The sequence below is a fragment of the Pyrgilauda ruficollis genome, unplaced genomic scaffold (assembly GCF_017590135.1).
Source record: "Pyrgilauda ruficollis isolate IOZ18807 unplaced genomic scaffold, ASM1759013v1 scaffold23, whole genome shotgun sequence".
Taxonomy (NCBI): Eukaryota; Metazoa; Chordata; class Aves; order Passeriformes; family Passeridae; genus Pyrgilauda; species Pyrgilauda ruficollis.
This window is the reverse complement of record NW_024522539.1, coordinates 6,760,657-6,773,489: the sequence shown is the minus strand read 5'-3', so window position 1 is coordinate 6,773,489 and position 12,833 is coordinate 6,760,657.

Sequence of the window (12,833 nt, the reverse complement as noted above, 5' to 3'; positions counted from 1 at the left end):
CCTCCTGAATTATGTTTCATCTGTTGAATCTGGAGAGATGAGCTGTGTGGAAATTTTGCAGATCTCCCCGATTTCTGCCACTTTATCCAAGATTCACCTGCTTCAAAGGGTGCAAATGCAAATCTTGACAAGTTCAATAAAAAGGCCCATCTAGCAGGTAAACAGCTAAACAGGCTGTCTAATGGAGGGGTGCAGGGAAGGTACTTGAAGAGAAAATCAGTATTTTTTACCTATTTTTACATGCTGGTCTCTTTCCTAAACCCTAAATAAATGTGAAATATGGGCACATGGAGTTGTTACCCTGCCTCAGCCCTCCCCAGCCCATGTAGGGTAAGTAGCTTTCCCCTTGGGGATGGAGAGCCAAAAGCCCCTGTGTTTACTGAGCTCAGCACTTTCCATGGAGAAGCACAAAAGTGGGGACATCCCAGGTCTCCCAGCTGCCCCATCACTTGGCTGTGCAGCCCTGCCTGCAGACATCCCTTTGCTGATATCTTAACTCAGCCCTTCCTTAATGACATTTGCAAAGATTTCCACTGGTGGAGCAGGATGCTGGCCACAGTCCCCACCATGTTCCCAGGCCATGGATGTGCTCCCCTCGTCCAGGATCGATCTCCAAATCAGAATTGGTGCTGTTTGATCTGCTCATTGCCATGCAGGGGAGGGCAGTGAGTCCAGGGAATGAGCCTCCTTGGAATCAAACCTCTCTAACATGATTACAAATGGCTGTTAACCCTGATGTCAATGTGAAGGAATGGTGCCTAGGGGTGGTGGGGGAGAACAAGGCTTCTCTCTCTGTGCTAAACATAAACAAGGGGTGCTTGTTACCAGGAATAATTAGGCTTCCCCAGCTCCCTCTCAGGGGGTTAGGATGGTTATTTCACATTTGCAAAGTGCTTTGAAGAAGAGAAATGTGCAATAGGGTCTGCAGGTACCAGCACCATTGCTTCCAGTGCTGTTTTGCTCAGGTGAGAGGACTGGAGCTATGGGACAGCTTCCACCCAAGGATTTCACACCCATCTTCTCTGCTGAGCATAAGCACAGGGTGAAAATATTTTCATTGTGCCATTTTGGCAAATGGAGAAACAGGGATGCAGAGCACGGGAGCTGCTGAACCTCTCTCACAGAGCTGGGAATAGGAGGGGAGAGTCCTATTCCACATGCTGCTGTGATCTCAGCTGGGAGACACTTGGCCTTGAAGACCCTGGTGTTTGGCATGTACTGACTGGCAGTGCTGCTGTAGGGGCACAAGGTTGTCTTCGAGCCAAGTTCAAAACCTGGCTTTTTCAAAAACTTCCATGTGTGGGATTGGGGTTAAAATATTGTCTGGATCATTAGCTTTTCAGGCTGAAGGACCCAGGGGAGACCTGAGTGCCCAGCTCTGGCTGTTTGTCTCTCCCCCAAATCAAGCCAAGCCTCAAGCTCACCCAGCTCCTTCTCCAGCATCCCTCTAAGCCTTAGGAGGAGCTGGAGATATGACAGGTGATGGGGATGCTTCACCCCAGCAGTGTCCCTGGTCTGGATCAGAGGACCCTGGAGCTATGATTTTGTTGGAGACACCCTCTCCACTCCACAGGGCTGCCCAGTGCCAGGAGGGGAGGCTCCCTGGATGCCAAGCTGAGCATCACACAGCAGACTCTGATGAAAACTAATTTTCCCCCAACCTTCCCATTTTGTCTTCACAGCAGAAACATGAGGCAGGCTGTGCAGAAGAGAGCTGTACCAGAACAAGCTTGGCTTGGTTCCCACTGCCAGTTTTGTTCCCTCCATCGACAATCAACCAGGACAAGAGCATCTGCTTCATTCAGAAGGGTTCTTAAGCATCATCTGTGCACCCCAACACAGAAGCCATGAGCCTTTCCCCCCAAAATTTATCAGTGCATAACTCTTTAGCCAGAGAGTGCCTGGAAAACCCTTTCTTGCCTTAATTTTTACTAAACTCCACAACATCTTTGACATGGTCAGGGACAGATGGAACCTCTGTCTCCTGAGCTGAAATGGGGATATGTGCAGTGCCCAGGGGTGTCTCCAAGGAAGATGACCTGAGGGTGGGAGGCCCTGCCCAGGGAGAGCCTTGGAGGGTGGGGACAGCAGAGGCACAGGACATTCTCAGAGCACAGACAGTAAGAGCCTTGTCCATGCTTCTCCTTTCTTCCCTGTGACAGCTTGACAACCTAACAGGAAAAATGAAGTCAGTGGAGGGAGAAATGCTATCAGGAGCCCTGTGCTAAGAGGGCAGACAGGCCAGATTGGAGGAAAATGAGAAGCTGTCCGGACTAATGCAATCATTTATCACATAATCTTGCTCAGCAGTTGGGCGGGGAGCCTGGCAGTGCCTGGCACTCCGAGGAGGCTCTCTTGGCCCCTGGAACTCTGCTCCAGTTGGTGAGGGTTGTTTCCCCTGGATTCTCCAAGGCCTGAGCTTTCCCTTTGACCACCTTGTTGTACCTGCCTGCCTCATTTTGCTCTGGCTGTTGTCCCCCACACACTTCCCTCCTCCCCAAAGCCAGACTGGAGCTTGTGCTGCTTTGCTGTGGACTCTTTTTAGAAAAGATGACACCTTGTCGGATCACTGCTCGTGCTGAGACATTTCATCACCGGGCCATTTTGGCTCCACGCTGTGTTAGCCACTTGCCTTGTACCTGGATTTACTGCTTCCTCCTCCCTTCCTGCCCCCTCAAATCCCATCAAACGAGGCATTGCTGAAAGGCCACTGCAAAAAGGGCTCAGCACGACAGCGTTACCAAAAGGAAGCAGCGAGGGAATTTCCCTCCCTGCTCAAGTTGCATCCTGGGGTTTGCTCTGAGGTTGGGCCATATGTGATCTGCACCCCAGGGGACAGCTGGACATCAAAGGGGGACTTCTGGTGAGGATGAGCTCATTGGCCCCTGCTCGACCCTTCCTGCGAGCAGGGGGTGGGAGCTCCGTGACCACCCGGCAGCTCTCTCTCCTTTGGAGGAAGGGCTCTGAGTGTCTGGGGCAGGAGCCCCACTGGCTGCAGCTGCCTGGCTCTGTCAGGACCTGCTCTTCCTCCTCTGAAGCCTGAAAATGACAGGGGTTCCTGCACTTCCCTGTGACCCATGAACCCCTTTCACTGCCAGCATGGCACTCATCACCGTTCTGTCCAGCAAGGCAGCATTTCACATTGGGGATGGGTTATCCAAAAAGTTTACACATGAAATTTCAGCAGCTGGCTGTGGGATTCCCACTGAGCCACCTCTCCTCTGCAGCCGATGTTCATGGACTTTGCCATTAACATCATCTCCTGGATCTCTGGGACAGTGATGATGTGCCAAACCATACAGATCATTTGTACAGCCCTTCACAGCCGAGCACTTAGCTGGGTAATTACCAGAGCTGGCCACAGGACGAGAAAGCTGGTTTCAGCACCACTCTTAGATTTTGTTGTTTGTTTCTTTTCCAAGGAAAAGCAAATATTAAGGCACTGAGAGATGAGGGCTGGGCTGGTGTTCAGGGCATGGCTCAGGGCTGGGGTACAGAGCTTCAAATCATCTCTCTGAGTGAATTATTTTCCCTCCTGGACACTTCAGCATCCCATATCCCTGATGCTCCATCTGCAGACCCTCTCCCTAGTGTCCTCTCACCTTTCCTGGCTGTGGAAAACAGTTTGTTTCCAAGAAACATTTTGGCTGGGACTAAGATTTCAGCACTGTTGCAGCCAGGTCCAGCAGTTACTCCTCCTTCAGCTGCACTCCTGGATGGGCCCCTCCATGTGTCCAGCTTCATTGCCATCTCCTCACCTCCCTGTTTCAGAGCATCTTCAGCTTGCACTTTTGACAGGGAGCTGCTCTTCTCTGAAAGAGCTCTGTGCCCTTTCTTCCCGTCAGCACAGCCTGAATCCAGCTGGAAGAGGTGGAGCCCTTCCATGCCTTGTGAGATCCTCCTCAACAGAGCTGATCCTCCTCCAGCCCTTGCACTTCCCATCCACAGAGCCATTTGCAAAATTTCTTGGACTGCTGTGTCCTCTAGGAATAGGTAATGTTAATTATTATTAATGACACCCTGTGACTTTTATCATTAACAATTCTAATTAATTGGATTATTGCTTCTCTATTGAAGGCGCTTGGGGGTGGCACATGGAAGTGATGGACATTGCTTTCAATACAGAAAAGGGGGCCTCAGGTGATGTTATTTGGGTAATAGAAAGTGGCAGAGGTAACAGAAGATCTGGGAGAGTGGTCCTAGAGGGAATAGGGATTAACAATGCCAGCACCAAACCCTCCACAGACTGAGTGGTGCAATTCACCACTCAGGGCAATTCAGTGCATGGTTTTGCTATTTTCCAATTATAAACATATAAAAGACTAAAATTGGTCCTTAATCTTAAGGCTCCTTAGCTCTGAAACAATGGTGAGTCTCTCCAGGTTTTTGGACAGGCGAGGCTAAAGCCAGCAGAAATCTGGCAGCAGGCAGACTCTGCATGTGGCACGAGAGTGCCTTTGTCCCCAAATCTTTGTCAGGTCACGCTCGGTCAGACAATCCGTGGAGATGTCCAACACACCTGTCCATCACACCAGCTCCTCCTTGCCTTGAGCTTGGCATGAGATAGTCTTCCTTGTGGTGAGACCCATCATTAAATGTATGGCACAGCACCAGCTCACCAAAAATAGCTCTGAGGAAAGAGAGCAGCGTGCGCGGGGCCTGTGCTTGCTCAAAGCCTGTGTCCACAAACCCATTTGCTGTTTTAGGTGTCAGAAATAAATTTTACCACTGGAGTCTGCAGCATCTGATTAGTGAATTATTCAGTTTGGAGATTGCCTTTGCCATGACCTCATTAGTAACCCCGAGGTGAGTGGGACGCATTAGAGTAACCACCAGGCTGTCACTGAGGAGCAGAACTGGGGCATTAAAATGGATTAAAGTGCTTTACCAAGAAGTGCAGCACAACTCATAATAAAAAAAAAAAAAAAAAAGAAAAAAAAAAAAAAAAGAGAAGACAAAAGGGAAGAGAGAGAGGAGTGGAAGGGGGAGAAAAGAAAGAAAGACCAATAAAATAAATAAACAAACCATCCTGGCTGGCAGCCTGAGGATAAACAGGCAAGCAGGTGGAGGGGTGCAGGGGTTCCAGTGTCTGGCAAAGCACGAGCCTCCTCTCTGAAGCCACGGCAGGTCTGTGGTTGGGAAGAGGCAACTGCAGGGCTCTTCAAGCCCTGTCTGCTCTGCCAAGGGAGCCCAGCATCTGCTCAGTTAAATTGGCCCTGGGGCTCACAGCCAAATTCTCCTGACTGCCCAGAACCTTCTTTTTGACCCCTGTTGGGCTGACACCCAGCCTTGGGCCTCCTCTACATCAGGGAGGTGACGTGGAGCTGAAAAGAAGGTCCTCACACAAACCTCCAGGAGCTGGTGCTCACACTGGGGTCCTCAGCTGTTCCATGCTGCTGGCTGCAAACAGGAATCTGGTGGGAATGTGCACACCCCCCAAACCTGCCAGTGAGTGGGGCTTACTCAGCTGGCATGGGGAGGAAGGCATGGCCCTCAGTGACCATTCAAAGACCATGGTGACCCCTTTGGAGGGGGCATGATAGAGGGAGGTGGGGTGAGATACCCCATTTTGTCTCTTCCTGACAAGTCTACAGAAGGGAAAGGGGGATGGGCCTGTACCACACTCCCTCAGGGTCAGCTCTCCTTTCCTGGGGGGAGGCATCAGCTGATGTGAACAGCTTTCATCTGGGGATGGGCTCGGTGACTGATGTGGTCACATTTGTTTGCTCAGCAGCAGTTGCAAATAATGGATGCTAAAAGGCTTTGTGGTTCATTGATGGCCATGCTCATAACCACATGCTCTTCATCCAGTTCTGGGGGAGAAATGCAGTGCTCTCCATTTAACTTCTCAGGTCCTTAACCCTGCTTTCAAGTTGATGTGGCCTTGGTCCTTTCGCTGTGTGCACAACAGACCTTGTTGGTAAGAAATGCTCCAAGGTTGGGGGTGGACCCTGAGAGGTGATCATTCAAGGGTCTGTTCCTTCATCCCACCACTGCAGCTGCTAAAACCTTGGACTTGCACCTGTGGAATGACCCAGGCCACTATGAGATCTCTCCGTGGCCGTGCCTGTTGACTGCACTTGGCCTCTCCCACTTCTTTAGTGACATACTGGGAGCATCTTATTGCCAGCTCACATCAGGGCCAGACTTCTGAAGGAGACTATGGGATTTCCCTGTACCATCCAGTGCTCAGAGGCATGGTGAGTCCCCAGGGTACTTCAATACAGTCAAGTGCTTACTTTCCATTTAGCTACATTGGTTCAGCTTGGGCCCATCTGTAATGGGGAAGACCCCTAATCAATACCTTCTCCAGCTGTCCCAACCCATCCATTGTGGGTCACCTCTGTACAGGGGCTACCTCTGAACCAGTGCAGGACTGGGAGCTTGGTGCGTGTCACCTCTGCTCTGTGGGTTTTTGGACATCTGGAACTTTACAGAGCAGGGCTGTGTTGGCTGACCCTGCCCCATTTGAATCCATCAGGTGTGCCCTGGCCTCTCTTGGGAGGCTGTAAGGGGAACAAGAAGGCATAATGAGGGTAGGACACAGCTACCTGAGTTTTATTAGGTTTAATTGTCCCTATTTTATTACACGTGAATGCATAAAGAACGTTAATTGAATCGATTTCAAATACCCAGGGCACTCGACAGAGACAAGCTGGGAAGGGAGCGATTCAGGCTGTCAGCTCCCAGGGCCTTTCCTGAATCCTCCCTCCTGTACCCACCAGGCGAGTACGGGAAATTTGCTCATTTATTGCTGCTTAATAATATATACTCATGCAGCGTGTGTCCCGAGCTATTTGCATTGTCAAGCCATGTGCATTGATGTGGAAGCTTTGCTTTCCCCCGTGTTGCTGCTGGTGTCGTCTCCGAGCGTTTGCTAACGATGCCTTGACGGAGCGAAGGCAGAGATGCAGCCTTCAATTCTTTAGAATTGAAAAATGACTGGGGGGAGCCCAACCAGGGCTCTCTGTCACCGTCCCAAGAATTGCTGGACTGTATTAATTGAGCATCTATCAGGAACATGCACAGTAGTAGGTCCTCTCCCTCTAATTAAAGCGGCCACGTTGGCTTTGTTTTGAAGGCCGGCCAAATTTCACTTCAGTGATTTCCAGGATGGTTGTCCTAGTGGCAGCCTCATCTCCCATGAAGAATTGTCCTTGTCTCAGTTTAGCCATCTCCAAAAAATAATCAGCTTAAAACAGAAGAAAGTGCTACATCAGATAAATAGAACACTCCTTGAATTTCATTTTCCTTTTTCCAGACAGCTCCTTTTGATCTGCTGTGCTGCCACGGACACACAGGGATATGGAGAATCTTTCCCTGGATTGCCAGGCAGTCTCAACAACTGCCCACTGGATCTGTGTCTCTTGGCATCTTCTGAACTTGGGGGCCAGGCTTGTAGGTGGATTTTGAAGGACAGAAGATCTGTTCCCTTATCTTATGAATGGGTTTCTTTCTTCCATCTTGTATTTCCCATTGGAGCTGCTTGCAATCCATGTTTCCAGTGATGAGCAGAGCTGCATGTCGTGTCTCTCCACAAGATTTCTCCCAGCCCCAGTTACTTGCTCAATTACTTGGAAAACCCCTTCTACCACCCTGGTGAAGACACTGCTGGTGAGTCTCCTTTGCACACAGCTCCTGGCCAGGTGCTGCATGCCTGCTCGTGGGACACAGCTTGGGGTGTGAGTGCAGATATGGGAGCACCCTTCAGCATCTCCAGGTGCACCCTCCTTGGCACTAAAGTATCTGTAAGGAACCTTGCTCCTCATGGATGTGTTATCCACTGTACTGAAGCTGGACCTTCCTCATCCACTCACTAGAGATGGGCACTTTGCAAGGGACCAGTGTGAAAATCAGCACAGGACAAGAGCCCAATCCCATATTTCCTACATTCCAGCCAGCAGGCAGCAGCACCTTCCCCACACTGGTGTTCCAACTGCAATCAGCACCCAGCTATGCCTCCAGCCCTGGAGCATCTTCTTCCCAGCTCCCCAGCTGCCAGAAGAGGGTGGCATCCATCCCTGCCTGTTTTGTAAAGCAAGGCTGGAGTCTTCTCTTGGCCATTTGCTAAACAGCTGGAGTGCTCCCTGTATCCAAGGAAACCTGCCTTAACCTGCTGCTTACAGGGAGGCTTCAGTTGGGCAAGTTTCTTTCAGCTCCCAGCACTGCTGGGTTAAGGTTTTAGGATGTCTGTGAGGTGACATCTGCCTTTTTTTTGCCCTCCCAACCTGTTGTGCTCCCAGTTTGGAAATGGAGCCTGTGTAGAACAGAATGGGAAACCCCTGCTTTCCTCATTTTTTTGCTGCTTAGGTGAAGTTTCACAGAAACGGAGGCAGAGCCTGGAGGCTGTTTCTCCACTTCTATTTCATTTTCCTTTCTTCTTCTTCCCTACTCCCAACACTTCCAGTGGGCGAAGTGCAGTGTTACCACCCACCAGAGCTGCTCTGTGCTGCATCTCCAGCTGGGGTCAGGTGTGGGAGCTGAGCATCACCGGGAGAGATGTGCATGAGAACTTGGGAGGAGGTGGAAAGAATTAAAATCCAGGAACCCTGGAGAGGCTGGGAGAAACCTGTGACATTGGAGGTGTCTGTGGCTGTATCTGGGACCTTCCACATCTCTCCCAAAGCAGGAAAGCTTGCAGGCAGCAGGAGTTGCAGAAAGCAGGCAATGCTCTCAGGTTTCTCTAGACCCTTTCTCTTCTACTGGCCTATGTCTACTCTCCAGATGTGCTGCAGCCCTGATGCTCCAGAGGGCAGGTCTCTGCCCTGCCCTGCAGCACCTGATCCCATCATATCCCATCCCATCCCATCCCATCCCATCCCATGTGATGCTGTGAGCATTCCACACCCTGCATCCTTGCTCCTCCTGCTTTGTTCCTGCTGTCCCTTCTCCTCTCTCAAAGCAGCACTGATCCCAGTTCTCCTTCAGAAAGCTCACAGACAAAAAATTCCCCTTTTCCTTCCCCATCTCTCCTGCTTGGCAGCTGGGTGCAGCAGGAGAGCAGGAGAAAACCATAGCCCTGTGGGGTAGATCAGAGCAGCTGTGAGCTCATCCTGGGGCTGCAGAGGTGAGAGAAGATGGGCAAAGCCCAAGGAACACGCGTTGGGGGTTTTGCCCAAAGGCAATTTGGGCAGAGAAGGGATGGAGGCCATACTGGGCTTTCCCCGGTTTAGGAGCAACATGCTGAGGCGAGCAAGGAGGGAAGAGCTTCTGTCCCCTCCTGTCCCCATCCAGCTTGGCCACCCAGCCCCAGACAGACACGGGGATCACACTCACTGCCCTGGTGCCGGCGGGCGCGGCTCCGGTGCCTCGTTTGGCTCCGGTACCATCTCGCTTTGCACCAGCACATCCCGTCACTGCATCCCCAGCAGCTCCGGGAGCACAAATGGTGCTGTGGGAGCTGGAGGCTGCCGCTCTCCCTCCAGCACACCCATCACGGTGGTGCAGTAATGGCTGGGCTGTGCTAAAAGCCTTTTCCTGGAGCGGGGCCGGAGCTTTCCCAGAGCCGGGTTAATGCAGCGGCGGCTCCGGCGGCGCAGCCCTAAGCGGGGTTAACACAGCGCTCCCCCCGCCGCTCCCCACGCTGCCGGGAGGTTAAACCCTGCCTGGGCCTCGCAGGAGCTGCCTGCTCCTCAAGCCAAGGCGAGAGTGCCAAGGCTTCCCGCTCTCAGGTTAAGCGTTTCTTTGGCTTTCCCTGAGGTGGCAGCGCCAATCCCGGCACTGCAGCATCCTCCCGCATCCCGCTCCTTCAGCTCCCAGCTGTCCCCTGCCTCCCAAAAACTGCTTCGTGGCTCAGGCTCCACCCGGGACATCCCGCAGACTCATCTGTCCCCAGGTGAGAGCTGGGGGACACAGGGTACCTCGACACTGGTGACTGTGATCCGCCACCGGTGGCAGCAGCGATACCCACACAGCCCCATGTAGTGGAGACGTGGCAGTGAGAAACAGCCTGAAGACAGGTTTGGGAGGGTTGACAAGCTTCCAGGGTCTGGTCAACAGGAGGAGAGGCTCTGGAGAGGCATAGAAAGCTGGAAAAAAAAACTTATCTCGGTTTTCCAGCCATAGAGAGAAACAGACATTATTGCTTCCTGTTGGTGTGGAGAAGTTTTAAAGGGTGATAAGAGGGTGTCAGGAAGCCTCAGAGGCAAAGAAAGGACACGCTGCATGGCAGCCTGGTGTTTTCACTCCTGGTTTGCAAGATCTGTCCTCAGCATTGCCTGTGCAGCGCAGTTTGAGTCAGGGCTGGCCAAGGGCTTGTGTCCTGCAGGGGCAGAGCCTGGCCATGGCAGCGGGCTGGCTCCTTCACCCGGGGAGCCCCACTGCCACCCTGTACCCCTGAATCTGCTGGGATGCCCCTTAGGGTCTCCTCCACCTGTAGCAAAGACCCAGCCTCTTTCAGAAGTTTCAGTGTGCAGTCTGTGGGCTGATTGCTGACTGTGGGATCCTCCAGCCTTCCAGGGCATGGTGGCCAAAGCAGGTTAAAAACTATCTGGTTGGCAAAAATACCCTGTAATTTTCTCTCTCTCTGATCACAAAGTGCCCCCTTAGGAATGCCAGACAGCCCTGGGCTGCAGGCACAGATTTGGATTTACTTCTGTTGTTCAGACCAAACAGCTGCTAAGGGCGTCAGTTATACAGACATGATGATGTTGTCACTTTATGTATCATTTTTATTTCATTGCTCTCCAATGTTTGTAATACCCCGGAGCTCAGAAGCTTAAATAACAGCTCTCCCCATATTGATTTTATCCTTCGCCATTTGGCACTCATTCATTCCTTTCCCTTTGAGTTCCTAATAATCAGGATTTTAACTGAGCAGTATCCCTCTCCTTGCTTGGGCAGTGGCTGTGGCCAGCCAGAGATGGCAGGGGAAGGGATGGGAGCAGGACAGTAATTTTCTCCAGGGATGAGGCTGGTGCATGTGTGACGCTGTATCTCCTCTTGGACTGCTCCTTATCAAAAAAAATAAAGTTAGCACCATGAACAATGCTTTCACTCATCTGCAATAACTCTAAAGGGAGCTGTGTTTAGGAGCAGCCCCCTTTGGCAGGATTTCAGAGATGGAGCAAAGAACCTGATGATGCTGAAGGGATTATTCCACAAAAAAAAAAAAAAAAAAGTTTTTTCATCCCAATGCAAACTGCCTGTGAAGTGACCATGCACTCTTCATGTGTTTTCCCTGCATGGAGCTTTCCTGGTTGCTCAGTCTGAGGTTTCTCTGTCTGAGGCATGGGACTTGGGCCATGCAAAACCTTGTTTTCCTACAGTTTTTATTGGGATGTGGTGGTGCCTCTTGTGGCAGGACTGGTGAGACAAGGAGCTCTCTTCTTGCCAGTGTTAATAAGCAATAGGTGGAAATATTTATCATAACTTGGTTGGATGCTCTGACACACCACTGCAGGAGGTGAGGGGGTGAGGGGAACCCTGCAGCACAGTGAAGCAGCTGCTACAGAATCTGCCTGCTCAGCACAGCCAGGTCTGTGCACAGACAGGTCAGACTGGCACAGCCTGGTCTGCAGGCTCAGCTTATCTCTTTGATTGTAGAAATTCCATTTGAATAATCTGCACATGAGATGGCTGCTGGGCACACCTCTGCCATGGTGGGAAGCAGAGGTCTCCTCAAGATGCTCCTCATTACAGCACCAGGAAGAACCTGGTGTCATTTCAGGGCTCCTTGGTCATTTCACCTGTAGGGGCCACCTCCAGATTTCAGCTGTGTGCAGTGTACTGTGTATTCGAAAAAATAAAGTCAACCTTTAATATTTAATCAGTCATTAATCACTTTTATTTATTTTACTCATCTGAACTGCATCACAAGTGTTTCACTGATAGTTATTCATTGCTGAAGCTCTTTGCTAGGGGGAAAGAAGATTGTTTGGGACTGGAGATCAAATCAGCTCTGTCTGGGACAGATCTGTCTCCAGCTCTCTGCAGGGCTTTCCCAGAGCCTCCCCAGCTCCCTGGGAGGAGGAGCATGGCTGGCAGGGCTCTGGTTAATGCTGCTGCTGGCTTCCACTGTTGATGTGCTTGGCTATCCCAAACCACAGCCTCGCTTGGCAGGGGGAGCGGGAGCTGGGCAGGGGGAGGGGGGAATGGGAAGATGGGCTCTGGAGACCCCATCCCGCTGAGAAGGTGGGTTGTGTTTCACATTAGCTGATGCTCCTGTGTGGTTTCCAGCACTAGCCCAAATGCAGAAGCTTGTGGCAAGCAAGCTTGGATGTGCTGTAGGCATAAATCATGTCAGCCTTTCTCTGCAAGGATGGGGAGGGATCTTGTCAGACTGGTGGGGTGATGGGGGAACTGCTCAGTGCTGAGCATTGCTCAGCCAAGGGCTGGAAGGTGTGGGCACTTACCCCTTTCAGATTTACCTGCACTGAGATCTCAGGCTTTGGCTTTTCCCTGCTGGCATGAGATGTGTCAGAGCAGGGGTGATACAGCTGCCAGTGTGAAGAACAATAAGGCATGGGTGCCCAGATGTCTTCAGGACTTGCTGGTGTTCCTCCACTGTTTTCCTGCCCTGCAGTGTGTCCCAGATGAGCACAGGGACGTCGAGTTTGACCTTGCTGGTGCGTGTCACCACCAAAATAACACGAGAGATCATTGCAATTATTTGGCGTGCTGCTGCAAATGCCTGCAGCCCTCTTTTCCTTGGCCCCCTATGGTTCCCCCAGCTGGCTGCTTCCCACATATGTCCCTAATCCTGCATCTTGCCTGCTTGATCCTCCATTTTCCTCCCTGATCCACACCTCATCCTCCTGCAGCCTCACTCCAGGCCCCCCACCTTTGTTCACCCTACACCCCACTTGCCCTGGAAGGTTAAAATAAGCTCTACC